The sequence below is a fragment of the Rhincodon typus genome, chromosome 5 (assembly GCF_021869965.1).
Source record: "Rhincodon typus isolate 14 chromosome 5, sRhiTyp1.1, whole genome shotgun sequence".
NCBI lineage: Eukaryota > Metazoa > Chordata > Chondrichthyes > Orectolobiformes > Rhincodontidae > Rhincodon > Rhincodon typus.
The window spans coordinates 73,966,311-73,983,913 of NC_063336.1; positions in this window are offsets into that span (position 1 = coordinate 73,966,311).

Genomic DNA, 17,603 nt, shown 5'->3' on the forward strand with positions numbered 1-17,603 from the left:
CCAGCCATGGATGTCTAAGGAAATAAAGGAAAGTATCAGATTTGAAAAAAAACACATACAGAAAAGCAAAGAATAGTGGGAAACTAGTAGACTGGGAAATCTTTAAAGGCCAACAGAAAGCTACAAAAAAAAGTTATAAAGAAAAAAGATAGATTATGAGAGTAAACTAGCTCAGAATATAAAAACAGGCGGCAAAAGTTTCTATAAAAATGTAAATCGTAAAAGAGTGGCGAAGGTAAACATTGGACCTTTAGAGGATGAGAAGGCCAATTTAATAACTGGGAATGAGGAAATAGCCGAGATATTAAACAGTTATTTTTGTCGGTCTTCACAGTGGAAGACACAAATAACATGCTGAAAACTAATGGCAAGAAGGTTATAGCAGGTGAGGACCTAGAAACTATCATTATCACTAAGGAGGCAGTGCTGGGCAAGCTAATGTGGCTAAAGGTAGACAAGTCTCCTGGCCCTGATGAAGTGCATCCCAGGGTACTAAAAGAGGTGATGGGGGAAATAGCAAATGCACTAGTAATTATCTACCAAAATTCACTGGACTCTGGGGTGGTTCCCGCAGATTGGAAAACAGCCAATGTGACGCCACTGTTTAAAAAAGGAAGTAGACAAAAAGCAGGTAACTATAGGCCAGTTAGCTTAACTTCGGTAGTGGGGAAAATGCTTGAATCTATCATTAAGGAAGAAATAGCAAGGCATCTGGATATAAATTGTCCCATTGGGAACACCCAGCATGAGTTCACGAAGGGTAGGTCATGTTTAACTAATTTGGTGGAATTCTTTGAGGACATTTCTTGCATGGTGGACAATGGGGAACCTGTGGATGTGGTGTACCTGGATTTCCAGAAGGCATTTGACAAGGTGCCACACCAAAGGCTGCTGCATAAGATAAAGTTGCACGGTATTACAGGTAATGTATTGGCATGGATAGAGGATTGGTTGACCAGTCGAAAGCAAAGAGTAGGAGTAAGTGGGTGTTTTTCTGGTTGGCGGTCAGTGGCTAGTGGTGTGCCTCAGGGATTAGTGTTGGGACCTCAATTGTTTACAATTTACATAGATGATTTGGAGTTGGGGACTAAGTGTGGTGTGTCAAAATTTGCAGATGACACTAAGCTGAGTGGTAGAGCAAAGTGTGCAGAAGACACTGAAAGTCTGCAGAGAGATATAGATAGTCTAAGTGAGTGGGCAAAGGTCTGGCAGATGGAGTACAATGTTGATAAGTGTGAGGTCATCCATTTTGGTAGGAATAACAGCAAAGTGGACTGGTTTAAATGGTAAAAAATTGCAGCACGCTGCTGTGCAGAGGGACTTGGGTGTTCTTGAGCCTGAATTGCTAAAAGTAGGATTGCAGGTGCAGCAGGTGATTAAAAAGGCAAATGGAATTTTGTCTTCCATTGCTAGGGGGGTGGAGTTTAAAAACAGGGAGGCTATGCTGCAGCTGTATAGGGTCCTGGTGAGGCCACACCTGGAGTACTGTGTGCAGTATTGGTCTCCTTACTTGAGAAGAGATATACTAGCACTGGAGGGGGTGTAGAGGAAATTCACTTGGTTGATTCCAGAGTTGAGAGGGTTGGATTATGAGGAGAGACTGAGTAGACTGGGATTATACTCATTGGAATTCAGAAGGATGAGGGGAGATCTTATAGAAACATATAAGATTATGAAGGGAATAGATAAGGTGGAGGCAGGGAGGTTGTTTCCGCTAGCAGGTGAAACTAGGACTAGAGGGCATCGCCTCAAAATAAAGGGAAGCAGATGTAGGACTGAGGTCAGGAGGAACTTCTTCACCCAAAGGGTTGTGAATCTGTGGAATTCCCTGCCAGTGAAGCAGTTGAAGCTACCTGACTGAATGTTTTTAAGGCAAGGCTAGATAAATTTTTGAACAGTAAAGGAATTAAGGGTTATGGTGAGTGGGCGGGTAAGTGGCACTGAGTCTCAAAAAGATCAGCCATGATCTTATTAAATGGCGGGGCAGGCTCGAGGGGCCAGCTGGCCTGCTCCTGCATCTATTTCCTATGTTCTTATGAAATGAATTTGCTTTATTGTCGCCTACTCACATGAATCCAGTGAAAAATTTACAAGGCGTCACTTACGGCGCCATCTTAGATACAAGGGTACCTAGGTACAGAATCTTGAGTACAACTTCTTTGGAGAAAAATTAGAAAAATAAAGAAATATAATAAAGTCCAGTATTACAGACCTTCAAAAGTGCAAAATCATAGTAATAAAGTAGAAAACTAAAGAAACAGAAAAATAAAATTCAGAATAACAGTCTTTCTACCATAATATAGTAAAAATATCCAAAATTTAAAAGAAAGAGTATTTAAGACAACATCTGTTTCACAGCTCTGGGCTCGAGAACCCAAACCCCTGCCACTGACCACCACCCCCGCAACAACAACTCTTGGAGTCCCTGATAAATATGAGGTGATGTGCCTTGAAAGAAGAAACAAGATAAAGAAGTACTCAATGAAAAACATTACGAAGCTCTGAGGAAAAGAAGGTCTTTGGGGTACTTATCCGCAAATCCTTGAAGGTTGCAGCACAGATGAATGGGGTAGCTAAGAAGGCATTTGGATGCTTGCCTATATCAGTCATGGCAAAGATTGTAAGAGCAAGGAGGTCATGTTGGAATTGTACGGAACTTTGGTTAGGCCACAGCTGGAGTACTGAGTGCAATTCTGGTTACCTCCCTACAGAAAATATGTGGCAATTTAGGCACTTTACAATCTTCTGGATTTGATGTTGAGTTCAACACCTTCAGATTGTGAGCTCACTCTTTTTTTTTTCTTTCTTTTAGCTTTACTTGCAGCATTCTTTGATACCATGTCCTCTCTCCCCTCTCTCCACTCCAGTGGGAACATCTTTCTAGTTTGGCAGTTGGACACACCTGTTCTGCCATTCTCGCATTCCGATATTGCATAAATACTGACTCCTCTACACTTTACGTCAGCTTTGATTAAGAGTCATCTAGACTCAATGTTAGCTTGCTCTCTCTTCACAGATGCTGCCCAACCTCCTGTGATTTCCAGCATTTTTTGTTTTTAGTAGATTCCAGCATCTGCAGTAATTTGCTCCTGTATAGGAAACGTGATTGCACTGGAGGCGATGTAAAGGCATTTCATCAGAATGCTGGAGCAGTTCGGATATGAAAAGAAGTTGGATTGACTCAGGTTGTTTTCTTTAGAGCAGAGCAGAGTAGGTTGAGGGGGTCCTGAAAGAGGTATATAAAATTATGAAGGGCATTGGCAGGGTAAACTGAATACAACTGTTCCCCTTAGTTGAAGGGTCAAAATAAAGGGGACATAATTTTAAAGTGGAAGGCAGTAGGTTTAGAGGGGATTTGAGGAAAAGCTTTTTCACCCAGAGAGGTGGGGGTATGGAATGCACTCCGTGAGAGAGGTGTTGAGGTGGGAAACCTCACGGCCTTTAAAAATACTTGTATGAGCACTTAAAATGTCATGACATTCAAGATCTAGTGTGGGAAATGGGATTGGTGTAGGTAGGAGTATATTTTTGACACTACAGACTTGGTGGTCCGAAGGGCCTCTTCTGTACTGTAATAATGCTATGAGTCCATGATCAAGCAGTGCTTTTATCCCTTAAACTATCAGTTTCAAGATCTACAGTGGAAACAGTGGTGGGTGTCTGGAATTCACTGCTTGTTTGATGGTGAAGGTAGAAGTCCTCAGCATGTTTAAAAGCGACCTCAATATGCACCTTACATTCATTAACCTGGAGGGCTATGGATCAGCTGCAGGAAGCTTGGGTTAGAATGGGTGGCTGGTTTGTAAAACAACCTTTTCAGCTCATCTTGTCTGCATGAGCTGAATGGTCTCTTTCTCTCGTTCAATGGACAACACGTTGAGTCCAGGCATTGTCTTAACAGTATGGCAACATGATGGTTGTGGAAAGATTACAATGCTCACCTTTCATGGCCCACTATACAGCAGCTTTGTGATAATTGTGGTTGTTGACTTGCTCGCTGAGCTGGCTTTTTTTTGTTCAGATGTTTCGTCACCATGCTAGGTGACATCATCAGTGGAGCCTCTGCTGAAACGATGTTATTCTACTCGGCTTGGAATTGAAACTGTTCGGCCCATTATGGTAAGTACTGTCATTTACGGTTTAGATCTGTATGGATTTGCATATGGGGACCAATTCTATATGTTTGTTGACTGAAGTATGGGTGGAGAACCATGCCTCTAGGAATTCCCATGCGTGTCTATGTTTAGCTTGGGCTACTATGGTTACTTTAGCCCAGTTAAATTGCTGGCCTTCATTGTCTGAATGTACCAATATTAGGGAGAGGTCGTCGTGCTGTTTTGCTGCTAGCTGATGTTCACGTATTCTGATAGCTAGTTTCCTTCCTGTCTATCCGATGTAATGTTTGTGGCTGTCGTTACATGGTATTTTGTAAACCATGTTCATTCTGCATGTTGTGGGAATGGGGTCTTTAATCCTTGCAAGCGTTTGTCATAGAGTGGCTGTGGGCTTGTGGGCCACCATGATTCCTAGTGATCTTAGGAGTCTTGCTGTCGGTTTCAATATGTTAGACAGCACGGTGGCTTAGTGGTTAGCACTGCTGCCTCACAGTGCCCGGGACCTGGGTTCAATTCCACCCTCGAGCGACTGTCGGTGTGGAGTTTGCACATTCTCCCCATGTCTGCGTGGGTTACCTCCAGGTGCTCCGGTTTCCTTCCACTGTCCAAAGATGTGCAGGCTAGGTGGATTGGCCGTGCTAAATTGCCGGGAGTGTTCAGAGATGTGTAGACTAGGTGGATTATAGGGGGATGGGTCTGGGTGGGATGCTGTGAGGGTTGGTGTGGACTTGTTGGGTCGAAGGGCCTGTTTCCACACTGCAGGGATTCTATGATTATGTGTTCTTGATGTAGGGCTGTGTGATCAGTGTGTTAGGTCGTACTGTGTCCACCTGTTGTCTGTTTAGTAGACATCTGTGGATGAAGTTGCGGGGATATCTGTTTAAAGCGAGGATCTTGTATAAGTGTTCTCCCTCTTTCCTACATATTTCTGGAGTGTTGCAGTGTGTCTTGGCCCGTTTAAATAGTGTCCTAATGCAGATTTGTTTGTGGATGTTGGGGTGGTTGCTGTGGAAGTTGAGGATTTGATCTGTATGGGTTGCTTTTCTATATACTGAGGTTTGGAACTCCCTGTTTGTCAATTGCTCTATTTTAACATCCAGAAACGGAAATTGATTGTTGTTTTCTTCTTCCCTTGTGAATTTAATCCCTGTGAATACCCTGTTGATGAGCTGGTGGGTCTGTTCTAATTTTTTGAGTTTAATAATGACAGATGTGTCGTCTATGTAGCGGATCCACAGTTTAGGTTGAATGTGGGGGACAGTGGTGTGTTCTGAGTCTTTGCATGACTGCTTCTGCGATGAGTCCTGAGATGTGTGACCCCATTGGTGTACTATAGATCTGTTTGTACATTTGACCATTAAAGATAAAGTGTGTGGTGAGGCAGAGGTCTGGTAATTTAAGTATGTTGTGCTTGATGATGGAGCTGCTGGTCTGCATTGCTGTTTCGTCTAGTAATGTTGCCACTGTTTCTTTGGCTAGTGGGATGTCAATTGATGTGAATAAAGCTGTGACGTCAAAAGATACCATAATCTCATCGTCGCTGATTTTAATGTTCTTGAGAGTATTGAGGAAATCTTGGGTTGAGTGAATTTTTTTTTCCCTATCTCTGCCTCAGTTGGGTGACTTCTGATTCTGAAATAGTGACCTCTAGTTCTAGATTCTCACACAAGATGAAACATTGACCCTGTCAAGCTGCCTCAGGGCCTTATTATTAGTGATTACCATTGTCAAAGGAGTTTCATTAATGTGAGGGCCAGTAGCGACAAAAAAACTGTCTGCAACAAATGAGCAACTTGCAACTCTGTTAACCCTTTACCCTGCAAGATGGCGGCAGAGTTAGATGCTCCAGCTGGCGCTCCTCTGCTCTGCCCGTTCTATTTTTTCTTTCTTTTTCTGTTTTTCCTCTCTTTATTTTCCTCCTTCCTGCCTTTTTTCCAACTAATGATTTGACGGAGCTGGTGAGTCCTGGAGGTGAATCCTGTAGCCATGGAGAAGCAGTCCCGGGCGGAGGCCAGTGAAGGGAATTGAGCCGCGGAGTGGAGGCCAGCGAGGGAAAACAGTCCTGGAGAAAACTTAGCTTGAACCAGCTGAGAGCTGGTGCGGAGCAGACTGGAGGCTTGGAGCGAAGTGGGCATGGTTGTTGGATTGGGGTCTGGCGCAGGTGGTCAGACTACGTTTGGAAGACCCTGTGCTCAGCTACTGCAATGTAATGTTTCTGTGTAATTTGTTTACATGACTGTAATGACTATCTTTTTAACTATGTCTTATTTTTGTAAAGTAATGCAACTACATTTTTTTATTTCTCTTATATCCAAGATTTGTACTTGGGTATTTTGTAGGATTATCAGTGCTATATCCAATTACCCCACTCCATCACCCCACGATTGGTTTGCCAGAGAATTGAAGCATTGAGGACCAATTTTTATGGGAAGATCATGGCACATCACATGAACATTCCAGAGTCAAGTTATAAAAATACGTAATTTTAGTTGGGCATAGATGAAGTTTAAGAACATGAACCATTTGTCTGTTCAGTTTAGCTCCGTTTTCTTTTTTGGAATTACCCATTCCATGTGGCACAGTGGTTAACACTGCTGCCTCACAGTGCCAGGGACCTGGGTTCGACTGTGTGGAGTTTGCACATTCTCCCCGTGTCTGCATGGGTTTCCTCCCACAGCCCAAAGATGTGCAGGCTAGGTGGATTAGCCATGCTAAATTGTCCATAGTGTTCAGGGATGTGTAGATTAGGTGGTTTTTAGGGGGATGGGTCTGGGTGGGAAGCTCTGAGGGTCGGTGTGGACTTGTTGGGCTGAATGGCCTGTTTCCACACTGCAGGGATTCTATGAAAATCTATGAAATCTGTGCTGTCTGTTTCTGTCTTCTTGTGAGCCACTCACCCTGAGTTTTGGCATAGGAACAAGAGAACATTGGCCATTCAGCTCCTTCAGTCTGTTTCACCATTCAACAAAATCATGACAGATCTGTGACCCAACTCCATGTACCTGCCTTTGGCCCATATCCATTAATACCTTTTGCTTTACAAAAATGTATCTACCTCAGATTTAAATTTAACAACTGATCTGGCATCCACTGCTATCTGGAACAGTTCTAAACATCTATCATCCTTTATGTGTAGGAGTGCTTACTAGCATCTGTCCTGAACTGTCTGGTCTTAATTCTCAGACTATGCTCCCTAATTCAAGAATCTCCAATCAGTGGAGATAAGTTATCTTTATTAACCTTACGTTGTCCTGTTGATATTTTGAAGGCTTCTATTAGATAAGCCCGAACCTCCTCAATTCTAGAGAAAACAAGCTGAAGTTGTATAATCTCTCCTCATACCTGGACTTTAGAGATTGTTATCATTCTTGTAAACCTACTTTGTACTCCCTCCAAGGCCTGTATATCCTTCCTAAGGTGCAGTGTCTAGATCTGCCAACAGTGCTCCAAATGGGTTTGAACACAGCTTGTGAGATATGAGAATAAAGCAAGTATTCTGAACAGTCTAAAGCTGGAGTCAACCTCCATCCTATCTTCAGTACCACAGCAACATAACAGCAGTACTGGATGCGCGAACCGTGAGAGGATAACCTCACCAAATTGTCAATAAGCAGCAAGTGCCGGACGTGCAACAGTGAGACAGTCAGCATCTGCAAAGGCTGTTGCTTCTGTTATCTTTTAATGAAAATCTCCACTGAAAACAACCAGTCAAATACTGACTGAGCTGTTAATTCTGGCCTTTGCTATTCTCATTCCCTAAATTGATGTTTATTTTAATCTGAAATGTTGTTTTATGATTCTAATGAACATGTTTTGAATATCAGTTAACAGCAGTTTTTCCTCTTCTCATTTCTGTGGAATGTTGACAATTTTCTGACTGTAAAGCACTTGATGAGTTGTCCATTTATGAAGTTTGTTGATCCAGGAGTGAAAATTCATGTTGTGATGTTCTGATGTGTATTTTCTATCATTTTGTAGAATTAGATTTAGGTTAATTATCACGTACTCAAATTACAAAAGAACAGGAGTACAGTGAAAAGTGTACAATGCTGCCAACACGCAATGGCATCTTGGGTACAAAATACCTAGGTATAAATCTTAGATACAAAATACAGAGAAAAAGAAGGGAAAAAAAAGAGTTATAGAATCCTTACAGTGTGGAAACAGGCCCTTCACCCCAACAAGTCCACACCAACCCTCTGAAGAGAATCCCAGTCAGACCCATTCCCCTACCCTTTCCCTTTAATCCTGCATTTCCCATATCTAATTCACCTAACTTACACACCCCTGGACACTACGGGCAATTTAGCATGGCCAATCAACCTAACTTGCATATCTTTGGACTGTGGGAGGAAACTGGAGCACCCAGAGGAAACTCGTGCAGACTCTACACAGACAGTTGCCTGAGGGTGGAATCAAACCCAGGTCCCTGGTGCTGTGAGGTAGCAATGCTAACCACTGAGCCATCATGCCACCCCAAACTTCATTACAGATATACATTGTACAAGCTGCGAAAGTAAGAAATAAGGCTAAAAAGATGGATTTTGCAGTCTTTCCATGAGGGTTCCTACCAGTAGCCATAATTCCAGAGATAGGGATTTGAAGTAGGTATTTGAAGTTTTAACAGCCATGTTTTTATACTCAATTGAGCCCTGATATTTGACACAGGATTATACTTTTTTACTCAAAATTTTCACTTAAACTAAACTCTTAAATAATAAAAAAAAGTTTTAGACTATGAATGTATGTACAGTTCTCCCCACTGTACAATTGTACATTTCAGACTAGTCACTGATCCAGCAAAAGCAAAATTATGTGAGTGTTGAAATTTGGAATGCAATCAGGAAATGCTGGGAATTCTCAGCAGGTCAGGCAGCTTGCAGAGAGGAAAAGAGGTAATGTTTTGGTTTTGTGATTTTTGTTGTTAGAACTTCTCTTGGACAGGATTTTTGACAGTCTCTTTCAACCTTGTTTCCCAGTTCTGAACTCTTCTGAGGCATCCCTGTCTTTCTGATCTAGATTCTGTCAACCTGCTGAGTACTTTCCATCATTTTTTGTACCCCTTTTGCACATTTCTCTGTGTGATTGTCTTCCCATTAATTCTTCAGCATGGAAGAGAAACGGGGAAACAGTGGAGGGCCATTCAGGCCTTCTAATCTGCACCACCATTCATTATGATCATGGCTGATTGTCCAACTGAGTAGACTAATCCTGCTTTCTCCCCATAACTTTTCATCCCGTTCGCCCCAAGTGCTATATATGGCTGCCATTTGAATATATTCAATGTTTTGGCATCAACTACTTCCTGTGGTAATGAACTCTACAGGCTCACCACTCTTTGGGTGAAGAAATGTCTCCTCATCTCCGTTCTAAATGGTCTACCCCGAATCCTCATACTGTGATCCCTGGTTCTGGACACACGCACCATCGGGAACGTCCTTCCTGTATTTACCCTGTCTAGTCCTGTTAGAATTTTATAAATCTCTAATGAAATCCCCCCTCATTCGTCCGAGCTCCAGTGAAAACAGTCCTAACCTAGTCAATCTCTCTTCATATGTCAGTCCTGCCATCCCCAGAATCAGCCTGGTAAACCTTTGTTGCACTCCCTCGAAAGCAAGAAGGACACAGAAAAGGACACCAAAACTGCACACATTATTCTAGGTTTAGCCTCACCAAGGCCCTGTATAACTGCAACAATACATCCCTGCCCCTGTACTCAAAACCTCTTGCAATGAAGGCTAAAATACCATTTGCCTTCTTTATCACCTACTGCACCTGCATGCTTATCTTCAGCGACTGATGCACAAGGACACCCAGGTCCTGCTGCACACTCCCCTCTCCCAATTTGCAGCCATTCAGGTAATAATCTGCCTTCTTGTTTTTGCTTCCAAAGTGCACACATTAATCCTGGACCACTGTCACTGGAGCTGTTCCCAATCTCCAATTGGAACCTTAGTAAATTTTTCTGTCATACTTTTGGAATGGTTATGTCAGGATCAAAGAGATTTGCAGCTATAAATGAAATGTGATAAAACTCTAACATTGAATGTATGTTCGCGTTGCCTCACTGGCTCTAGGGGTTTAGGTTGTGCTTCATTTTCAGATTTAGAAAGGGAAAATAGAAATGAAAATTTATTGTCGTTTGTACTATTACATGAAAATACAGTGAAATGTTTTATGTTATATGAACATGTTTTATGTTTTATATAGTGCCTATATTAAGGACAGAAGTCGTACATAATTAAAAAATAATAAAATTAAGACAAAGCTCATCAGTTCAGTTACAGTTGCTGAGCTCCAGGAAAGCCGATCAAGGAATGATGGAATACCCGCAACGTACAGCTGGGGCGAGACCTCCATTCCAGGAAGAGAATGCCATGCTGGGACAGGATCACCAGGCCGGGCTGCTGGAATACTGGGAATGAAGGGGGAAGGAGTGTATAAGTGTAGATTTCTTATAGAAGTATAGTTTTCTCACAGACCTGCAGTAGGGGACAAATATTTAGGTAAGGGTCAAAAACAAGGACTAAAAAGAGCACTTGCTTGCTGCTGCAGAGACAGACAGTTAGTTGAAAGATAGTTCCCAAGGGAACGGGCCACAGGATGTTCCAGGCGGGAAATGGATCAGTCTGCAGATGTTAGTGGAAGGGTCAGGGCTAGGCATGATGAGTAACTGCATGTTTATTTTTGATAAAGGTTTCAATGGACAACAGCCCCCACTGTGATAGTGTAGAAACCAATACCACTGATAGTAAACGATGTGGTGTTGTTAGATTTACTGCTTGTGCTAGATTTGGATAATAATTAATACAGTATTCGGAGAGAGTTCAAATTCCTGAGTGAGTCTTGGACCCCCTCCCCCTGCACATACACTGTTGTTTTGTTTGAATGAAGTTCTTAGGTGCTGCTTTACTTTGCTGTCTCAGAGTCTCTGACTGCCAATACAGAGGTAACCCCTACAGGCCGTAAACCTCTGCTGAAGAAGACCACCATGCTGGGATGAATCTGCCACTCCTGGACAAGACTGCCTGCTGGAATACCTGGATGTTGATGCTGAAGAAGACCAGGCATTCCATACGTGAGCAGTCCATAGTTCTTTTAGGACTGACAACAGAAAGAACAGAAATTTTCTTGATCGTTTTGGCTCACTCTGAAGAACTGATGCTCAATGCAAAATCCCCTTTGACCAAAAGATGGTGAGAATGTGGAACTCACTCCCACAGGGAGTAGTTGTGATGGAGAGGATTCAAGGTTAAGCTCTCTGGCTCATCTTCCAGCCCTGGCATTCTAATTAAGGGATCACCCTCTAAATTTCCTTCATGTCCAACTTTCTGCTGCCATTGCTGACTGTGTGGAGGCTGCCAGTGGTTCAGCTCTCACTGACTCCTCTTCAAATATCCTTCCAGAATCTCCATTCACTTGTCAACCCTTGCCCTCCATCACCTTATTGTGACTTTAGTGGAATCCTAATTGAGGGTGATGATGCTTTCTCCTCAGCTGAAGCCTTCTAACCTGGTTCCATCATCCAGTACCTGTCCAGTGTAGATGATCATGATAATGATGTACTCTTCTCACCAGATTTTAGCTTTATTTTGAATACAATGTTACCATGTGGAGATGGATAGCCAATCAAATCAGTCTCCCTATCCCTGTATTCATAACACTAAAATTGAAGTAGTCAATAACCCTCAAAATTAACCCAATGGTTCCTAACCAGACATTTTGAATACTCAGTACCAGACTTTGTAAATAATAGATACCAGACCCCGGGTTTATAGTGCACTGATTTTCACAACAGCATGTCCAAGTACCATAGCAATTTTCACAACTGCCGGTCCAGGTAGCATACCAATTTTCACGACAGCTTATCCAACTACCGTCCTGATTTTCAGAACTGCCTGTTGAAGCACCATACTGATTTTGACTCCTAGTCAATATTTAAAGTGAGCAGAAGAATGTGGTTAGGTAAACATAGCAACAGAGAGTTGCAAATCTCCAGTAAATCCTCAGGGCTTTCGGTATTTCTACACTGGATGACACTGTATGGGCTGCCATTGCTGATCAGAATTCATTCAGTTAGATTCACAGAAGCAGAAATGACTGTGACACAGTTGATTATTAACATTACCTACATTCAAGAAGCACCTGGGCTATTAGGAAGGGAATAGAGGGATACGGATCCTGTAAGTGATAGAGTTTTAGTATGGAAGGGCAAAATGTGTCGGGACAGGCTTAGCGGGCCAAAGGGCCTGTTCCTGTGCTGGGTTGGTCTTTGTTCTGACTGTGGTCACTTTTTTTAAAATAGTCTGTTCTTTGTGCATTCACCATGGAAATAGTGACCTCTGTTGAAATAAAAGATTCCTGCCAATGTTCAGCGGCTAACTCTCCTTTCTGTGTCAGGAAGTTGTGGGTTCATGACCCATCTGAGATACTTCAAAGTATTGATCCAGGTTGTCGTTCTAGTGGCATGCTGTTGTTGGTGCGATGCAGGACTAATTTCTCCCAGCTAGTGAGTTTCCTGTATTACAACAGTAACTGCACTTCAGAACTTGTCATTGTAAAGCTCTTTGGGGTTTGTAGGTATTGTGAAAGGTGCTGTAGAAATCGACTGTTGCTGTTGAAACAAAGAGTATATTGATTAGCTGAATTAACCACAGAGTTATTGAGTTCTACAGCACAGAAAGAGGCCCGTTGGCCAATGGCATCTGTGCCAGTCTTCAAGCTCCTATTTAACTCTTGGGCCATTTCTCAGTACTTGGTCTATAGTCTTGTATGCTATGGCATTTCAAATGCTCAACTAAATAGTTCTTGAATGTTACGAAGGTGCCTGCTTCATCCCCACTGGGTGAAAACAATTTTCCTCAAATCCCCTCTAAAGTTCCTACCCTATACCTTAAACTGTGCCCCCTGGTTATTGACCCTTCTACTAAGGGGAAATGTTTTTTCCTATCTACCCTGTTTGTCCTTCATAATTTTGTACCTAAATCCGGTTGCCTCTTATCCATCTCTGCTCTAAGGCAAGCAACTCCAGCCTATCTAGGCTCTCTTCATAGCTGAATTGCTCCAATGCAGGCAGCATTCTGGTGAATCTCTTTGACACCCTCTCCAGCACAATCACATCTTTTCAAAAATGTGGCAACCAGAACTTCACACAGCACTCCTTCTGTGATCTAACGAACATTATATGTAGCTCCGTCATAAGTTCCTTGCTCTTGTATTCAATGCCTTGACTATATGGGATATTTACCATATACCTCGATCACTAAATCTGCCTGTCTTGCTGCCTTCAAGGATCTATGGACATGCACACCAAGACGCCCTCATCCTCTGTACTTCCTAGGGTCCTACCATTCAATAAGTACTCACTTGCCTTGTTAGTCCTCCTGTTAAAATTTAATAGGTTTCTATGAGATATCCCCTTATAATCATACTGTCTTCAGGTGAGTCCACCATCTCATCTGCATCGTTGAACCTGTTTGCCTTGCTTCCAATCTGCAGTGCAAAATCACAGAGTCACTACGGCCATTACGACTTCTGCTAGGAAGAGGGGTGTTCAAGTGGATGGGCATCCATTGGACTCTTCAGCCTCCTCAGCTGTAATTGCAGGTTTGGAATATCTTGGCAGAGAGAGAGATTGTCAAATGATGGCTTGACTGTTTCTGTGCTCTAGTGTGGTTGACTGGCATACTCGCATGACAAGATCCACAGAGTGGGCTAACCCAGAATTATGAGTTGCAAGTTTGGCTTATCACAGGAGTTCCTCTGTTGGATTTCCTACCCTGACAGAGAGGTTATGGTTAATAACTTGCCCCTATCCAGATTTTCACGTTATCCAAATTTGGCTCATTGTGATTTCAATGAATCTTGATGTATCCTCACTCCATCTTCCAGCCACTAAACGGGTTCAATTTCCTTTCAGAATTTGTCTCGGTTAGTAAATGATTTGCAAGATTTCTGTGACATTATTACAGTGATTGAAAAAAATGTCATCCTCAGATATTACTCTCTGCACAATGTAGCCTTCCTGAGCTTGGACAGAGCAATGCAGTGGGTCCAGAACACTTGATATTCCTGTGCATTCTTATCATGAACTGTCTTCTTGTATAACAAGCACAGAGAATGCTGGAGAAACTCAGCAGGTCTGGCAGCATCTATGGAGAGAGAACAGTCAACATTTTGAGTCTGCTCTGACTCTTCTTGAGAAGACCCCTCAATTTTAATTTGATGGGGCTGAATGTCAGAAGCACTAACTAAAAGCATGGGAGGAACTGATCCAGTAAGCATGCCTCTGTTGCAGAAGTTTCCTCAATGGGGTGAATGGTTTAGGTTTAGGTACCACAGTGGCTCAGTGTGGGATTGTATTCTCCAATGCAGGATTAAGTAATGCAAACTGAGAAGGTTCCAGGTTTGATTGGCAATATCTGTTAAGCTACTGATAAGAATTGAATAGGCTACATATTTTCCTGGGACAATATGAAAATTTGGAGTCTGAGAATCTGCTAGGAGTGTGGTAGAGTAAGTTGGTTGGATGAGCATTTGACAGCAAAAAGCCGATAGCAGTTGAGAACCTTGCTCATTCTACTTAGACTCGCACTGAATTGATGCAATGCACTTCATTTTACTAGATGGGTGTGGCTCCAACAAAACTTGAAAATCAACGGCATCTAGGAAAAATGCAGCCCACTTGATGACATCCCATTCATCATTCACTAACTCCCAATCCCCCACCACTGATCTACAAGATGTGCTGAACAACTCATCAACGTTTCTTAGACAGCACCTTCCAAACCCATGATCACTATCATGTAGAATGGCAACGATAGCATATACATGGAAACCTCACCACCTACAAGTTCCCCACCAAGCCACACGCCATTGTTACAGTGCAGAAGGAGGCCATTTGGCCCGTTGCATCTGCTCTGGCTCTCCAAATAAGCATTCAGTGACATTCTCCTACATTTTTCTTTAAGCACAGCCTAATAAAGCTGGGAAAAATCATAGAATCTAGAATCCCTACAGTGTGGAATCAGGCCCTTCAGCCTAACAAGTCATACCAATCCTCTGAAGAGCATCCCACCCAGTTCCATTCCCCTACCCTCTCCCTGTAACCCAGCGTTTCCCATGGCTAACACACCTCATCTACACATCCCTGAACACAGTGGGCAATTTACCATGGCCAATCCACTGAGCCCGCACATCTTTGGAATGGAGCAGGAAACTGGAGCACCTGGAGGAAACCCATGCAGACACGGAGAATGTGCAAACTGCACACAGTCGCCCGAGGGTGGAATTGAACCCAGGTCCCTGGATCTGTGAGGTAGCTCTGCTAACCACTGAGCCACTGTGCTGCCCTCAAAGAAGCTTGAAAGAAGCTTCTTTGTTGTAAGCTGCTCTGGAGCCCCACAAATTTAATTGAGTTGCTTGCCAAAGAGTGACTCCTACAGTTGTGAAGCTGATACATTTTTAAAAAGATGTTCTGCCTTTCAAAATAGGCTCAAATTGATGTGTTGTAAAAGACTAGTTTGGTGCTGAATGTTAATGCTTTTTACAAGCTAGTTAGCATCTTAGAAATCTCTGATAGTAAACTGTGCTGCAAGAAGTGCTTGGAAAAGGATTGGCTGGTAATTATGCCTCCATTAGTTCAGGCTATCTCATCACAGAATCTCTATGGTGTGGCAACAGGCCCTACAGCCCAACAAGTCCCTCAGAGCATCACACCCAGACCCATCTAATCTACACATCCCTGAACACTATGGGCAATTTAGCATGGTCAATCCACTTAGCCTACACATCTTTGGACAGTGGGAGGAAACCAGAGCACCCAGAGAAAACCCACACAGACATGGGGAGAATATGCAAACTCCACACAGACAGTTGCCCAAGGTTGGAATTGAACCCGGGTCCCTGGCACCATGAGGCAGCAGTGCTAACCACTGAGCCACCGTGCTGTGAAGCTTCTCCTTAGAAGTTTAGTTTATCATTATATTAGAAGAAGTGAGACTATTGTATGAGCAATGTGACTGCTGTGTAAACACAAAATGTGAATGTTCTCCAAATTTCTGTTTGCCGAAGCAATTACACAGGGGACTCCCTTCCAATAGAGTAATGGTCTGTTAAAGTCACTTCAGACCAGTTTATTAAGATCTACTCAAAAAGAGTTGGGTCCTACAGAACAGGTGGCCACAGCAGTGAAATGGTTAGGGGAGGTAGTGTAAACATACCCTGAAGCTTTGTGTCAAGGTTTTATTTGAAATTTTAACCTTATACATGCAACTTATAAACAATGCTTTACAGTGGCAAGCTTGATAAAAACCTTTAAGCAGAAACTACTGAGCCACTGTGCTGCCCCTCTGATTCCCTTTCTCTGCAGTCTCAACATGGAAACAAGAAATGAGTCCTGCATTCTAAGCCTTTTCTTCGTTTAGTGTAAAACAATGTAGCTTTATTTAATGGAATTCTAGACAGTGAGAAAAGTGAAGCACAAGAACAATAAAATGTGGCCATACACTTTGCAGGGATGGTTACAGCTTGTGGTTTGTATCCCCACAGCATGGTTCAAAGCTCTAGCTCAAAGTCACAGACTCTTGACCTGGAGCTGAATAGTATATTTAGTGTGGGGAATGGCGTGGTAGACATGTGTGATTAATCATGTATAGTGTATAAAATGGTTGCTGCCCCTCCTGAGGGAAGTTAGTGACTTGCCATGAGGTTTCATCATGCCCCACTCCCCAACACATCACCCCTCTAGCTACAAGCAGGCAGCCTGGGTTTCCTGTCTCAAAATGCTTAGCTCTGGAAAGCACTCTGCAGCTTTGTAGTTCTGAGTTGGCACCAGTACAAACTTTGCAGCAATCTGCTCCTTTGACCCTGTTCTCTTGAATTTTCCACTTGATGTAGTAGGTTGATGGCCCGCTGTTCAATCCTAACTTCCTGCTCCTTTAGGGCAATGTTAGCTCCCATTGAGGTGCACAGTTGAAATGTCAGGAAGTTATTGGTTTAACTCAGTTTGGAGCACTCGTAATTGGGTCAGAAAATCGCAGGTACAACCTCATCACTGTCAAATACAGCCCAGACTGGCCCTCCAGATTAAAGGTCTAATGGTGCTATTTTGGAAAAGAGCATGGGAGTATTTCCTGGTGTCCTGGTCAATCGTTATCCTTTAGGGAATATCACCGAAATAGATTAAATGACCATTTTGTTCATTGCTTTCCATGCAACTTTGCTGTCTGGAAATTGGCACTGATCTACCAGATACTGAGCATATGTGACTTTTGCATGGGACCAGGGACAGGATTATTTTATTCGTTGTTGGCTTGGTAGCATTAACCACCACTCTCACGGTAGGTTGGATCATGAGCAGCCTTCTTGAATCACTGCAGTCCATGGGCTGTAGGTGGACCAACAATGTCATTTGGAATAGTAGGAACTGCCGATGCTGGAGTCTGAGAAAACAAGGTGTGGCGTTGGAGGAACACGGCAGGCCAGGCA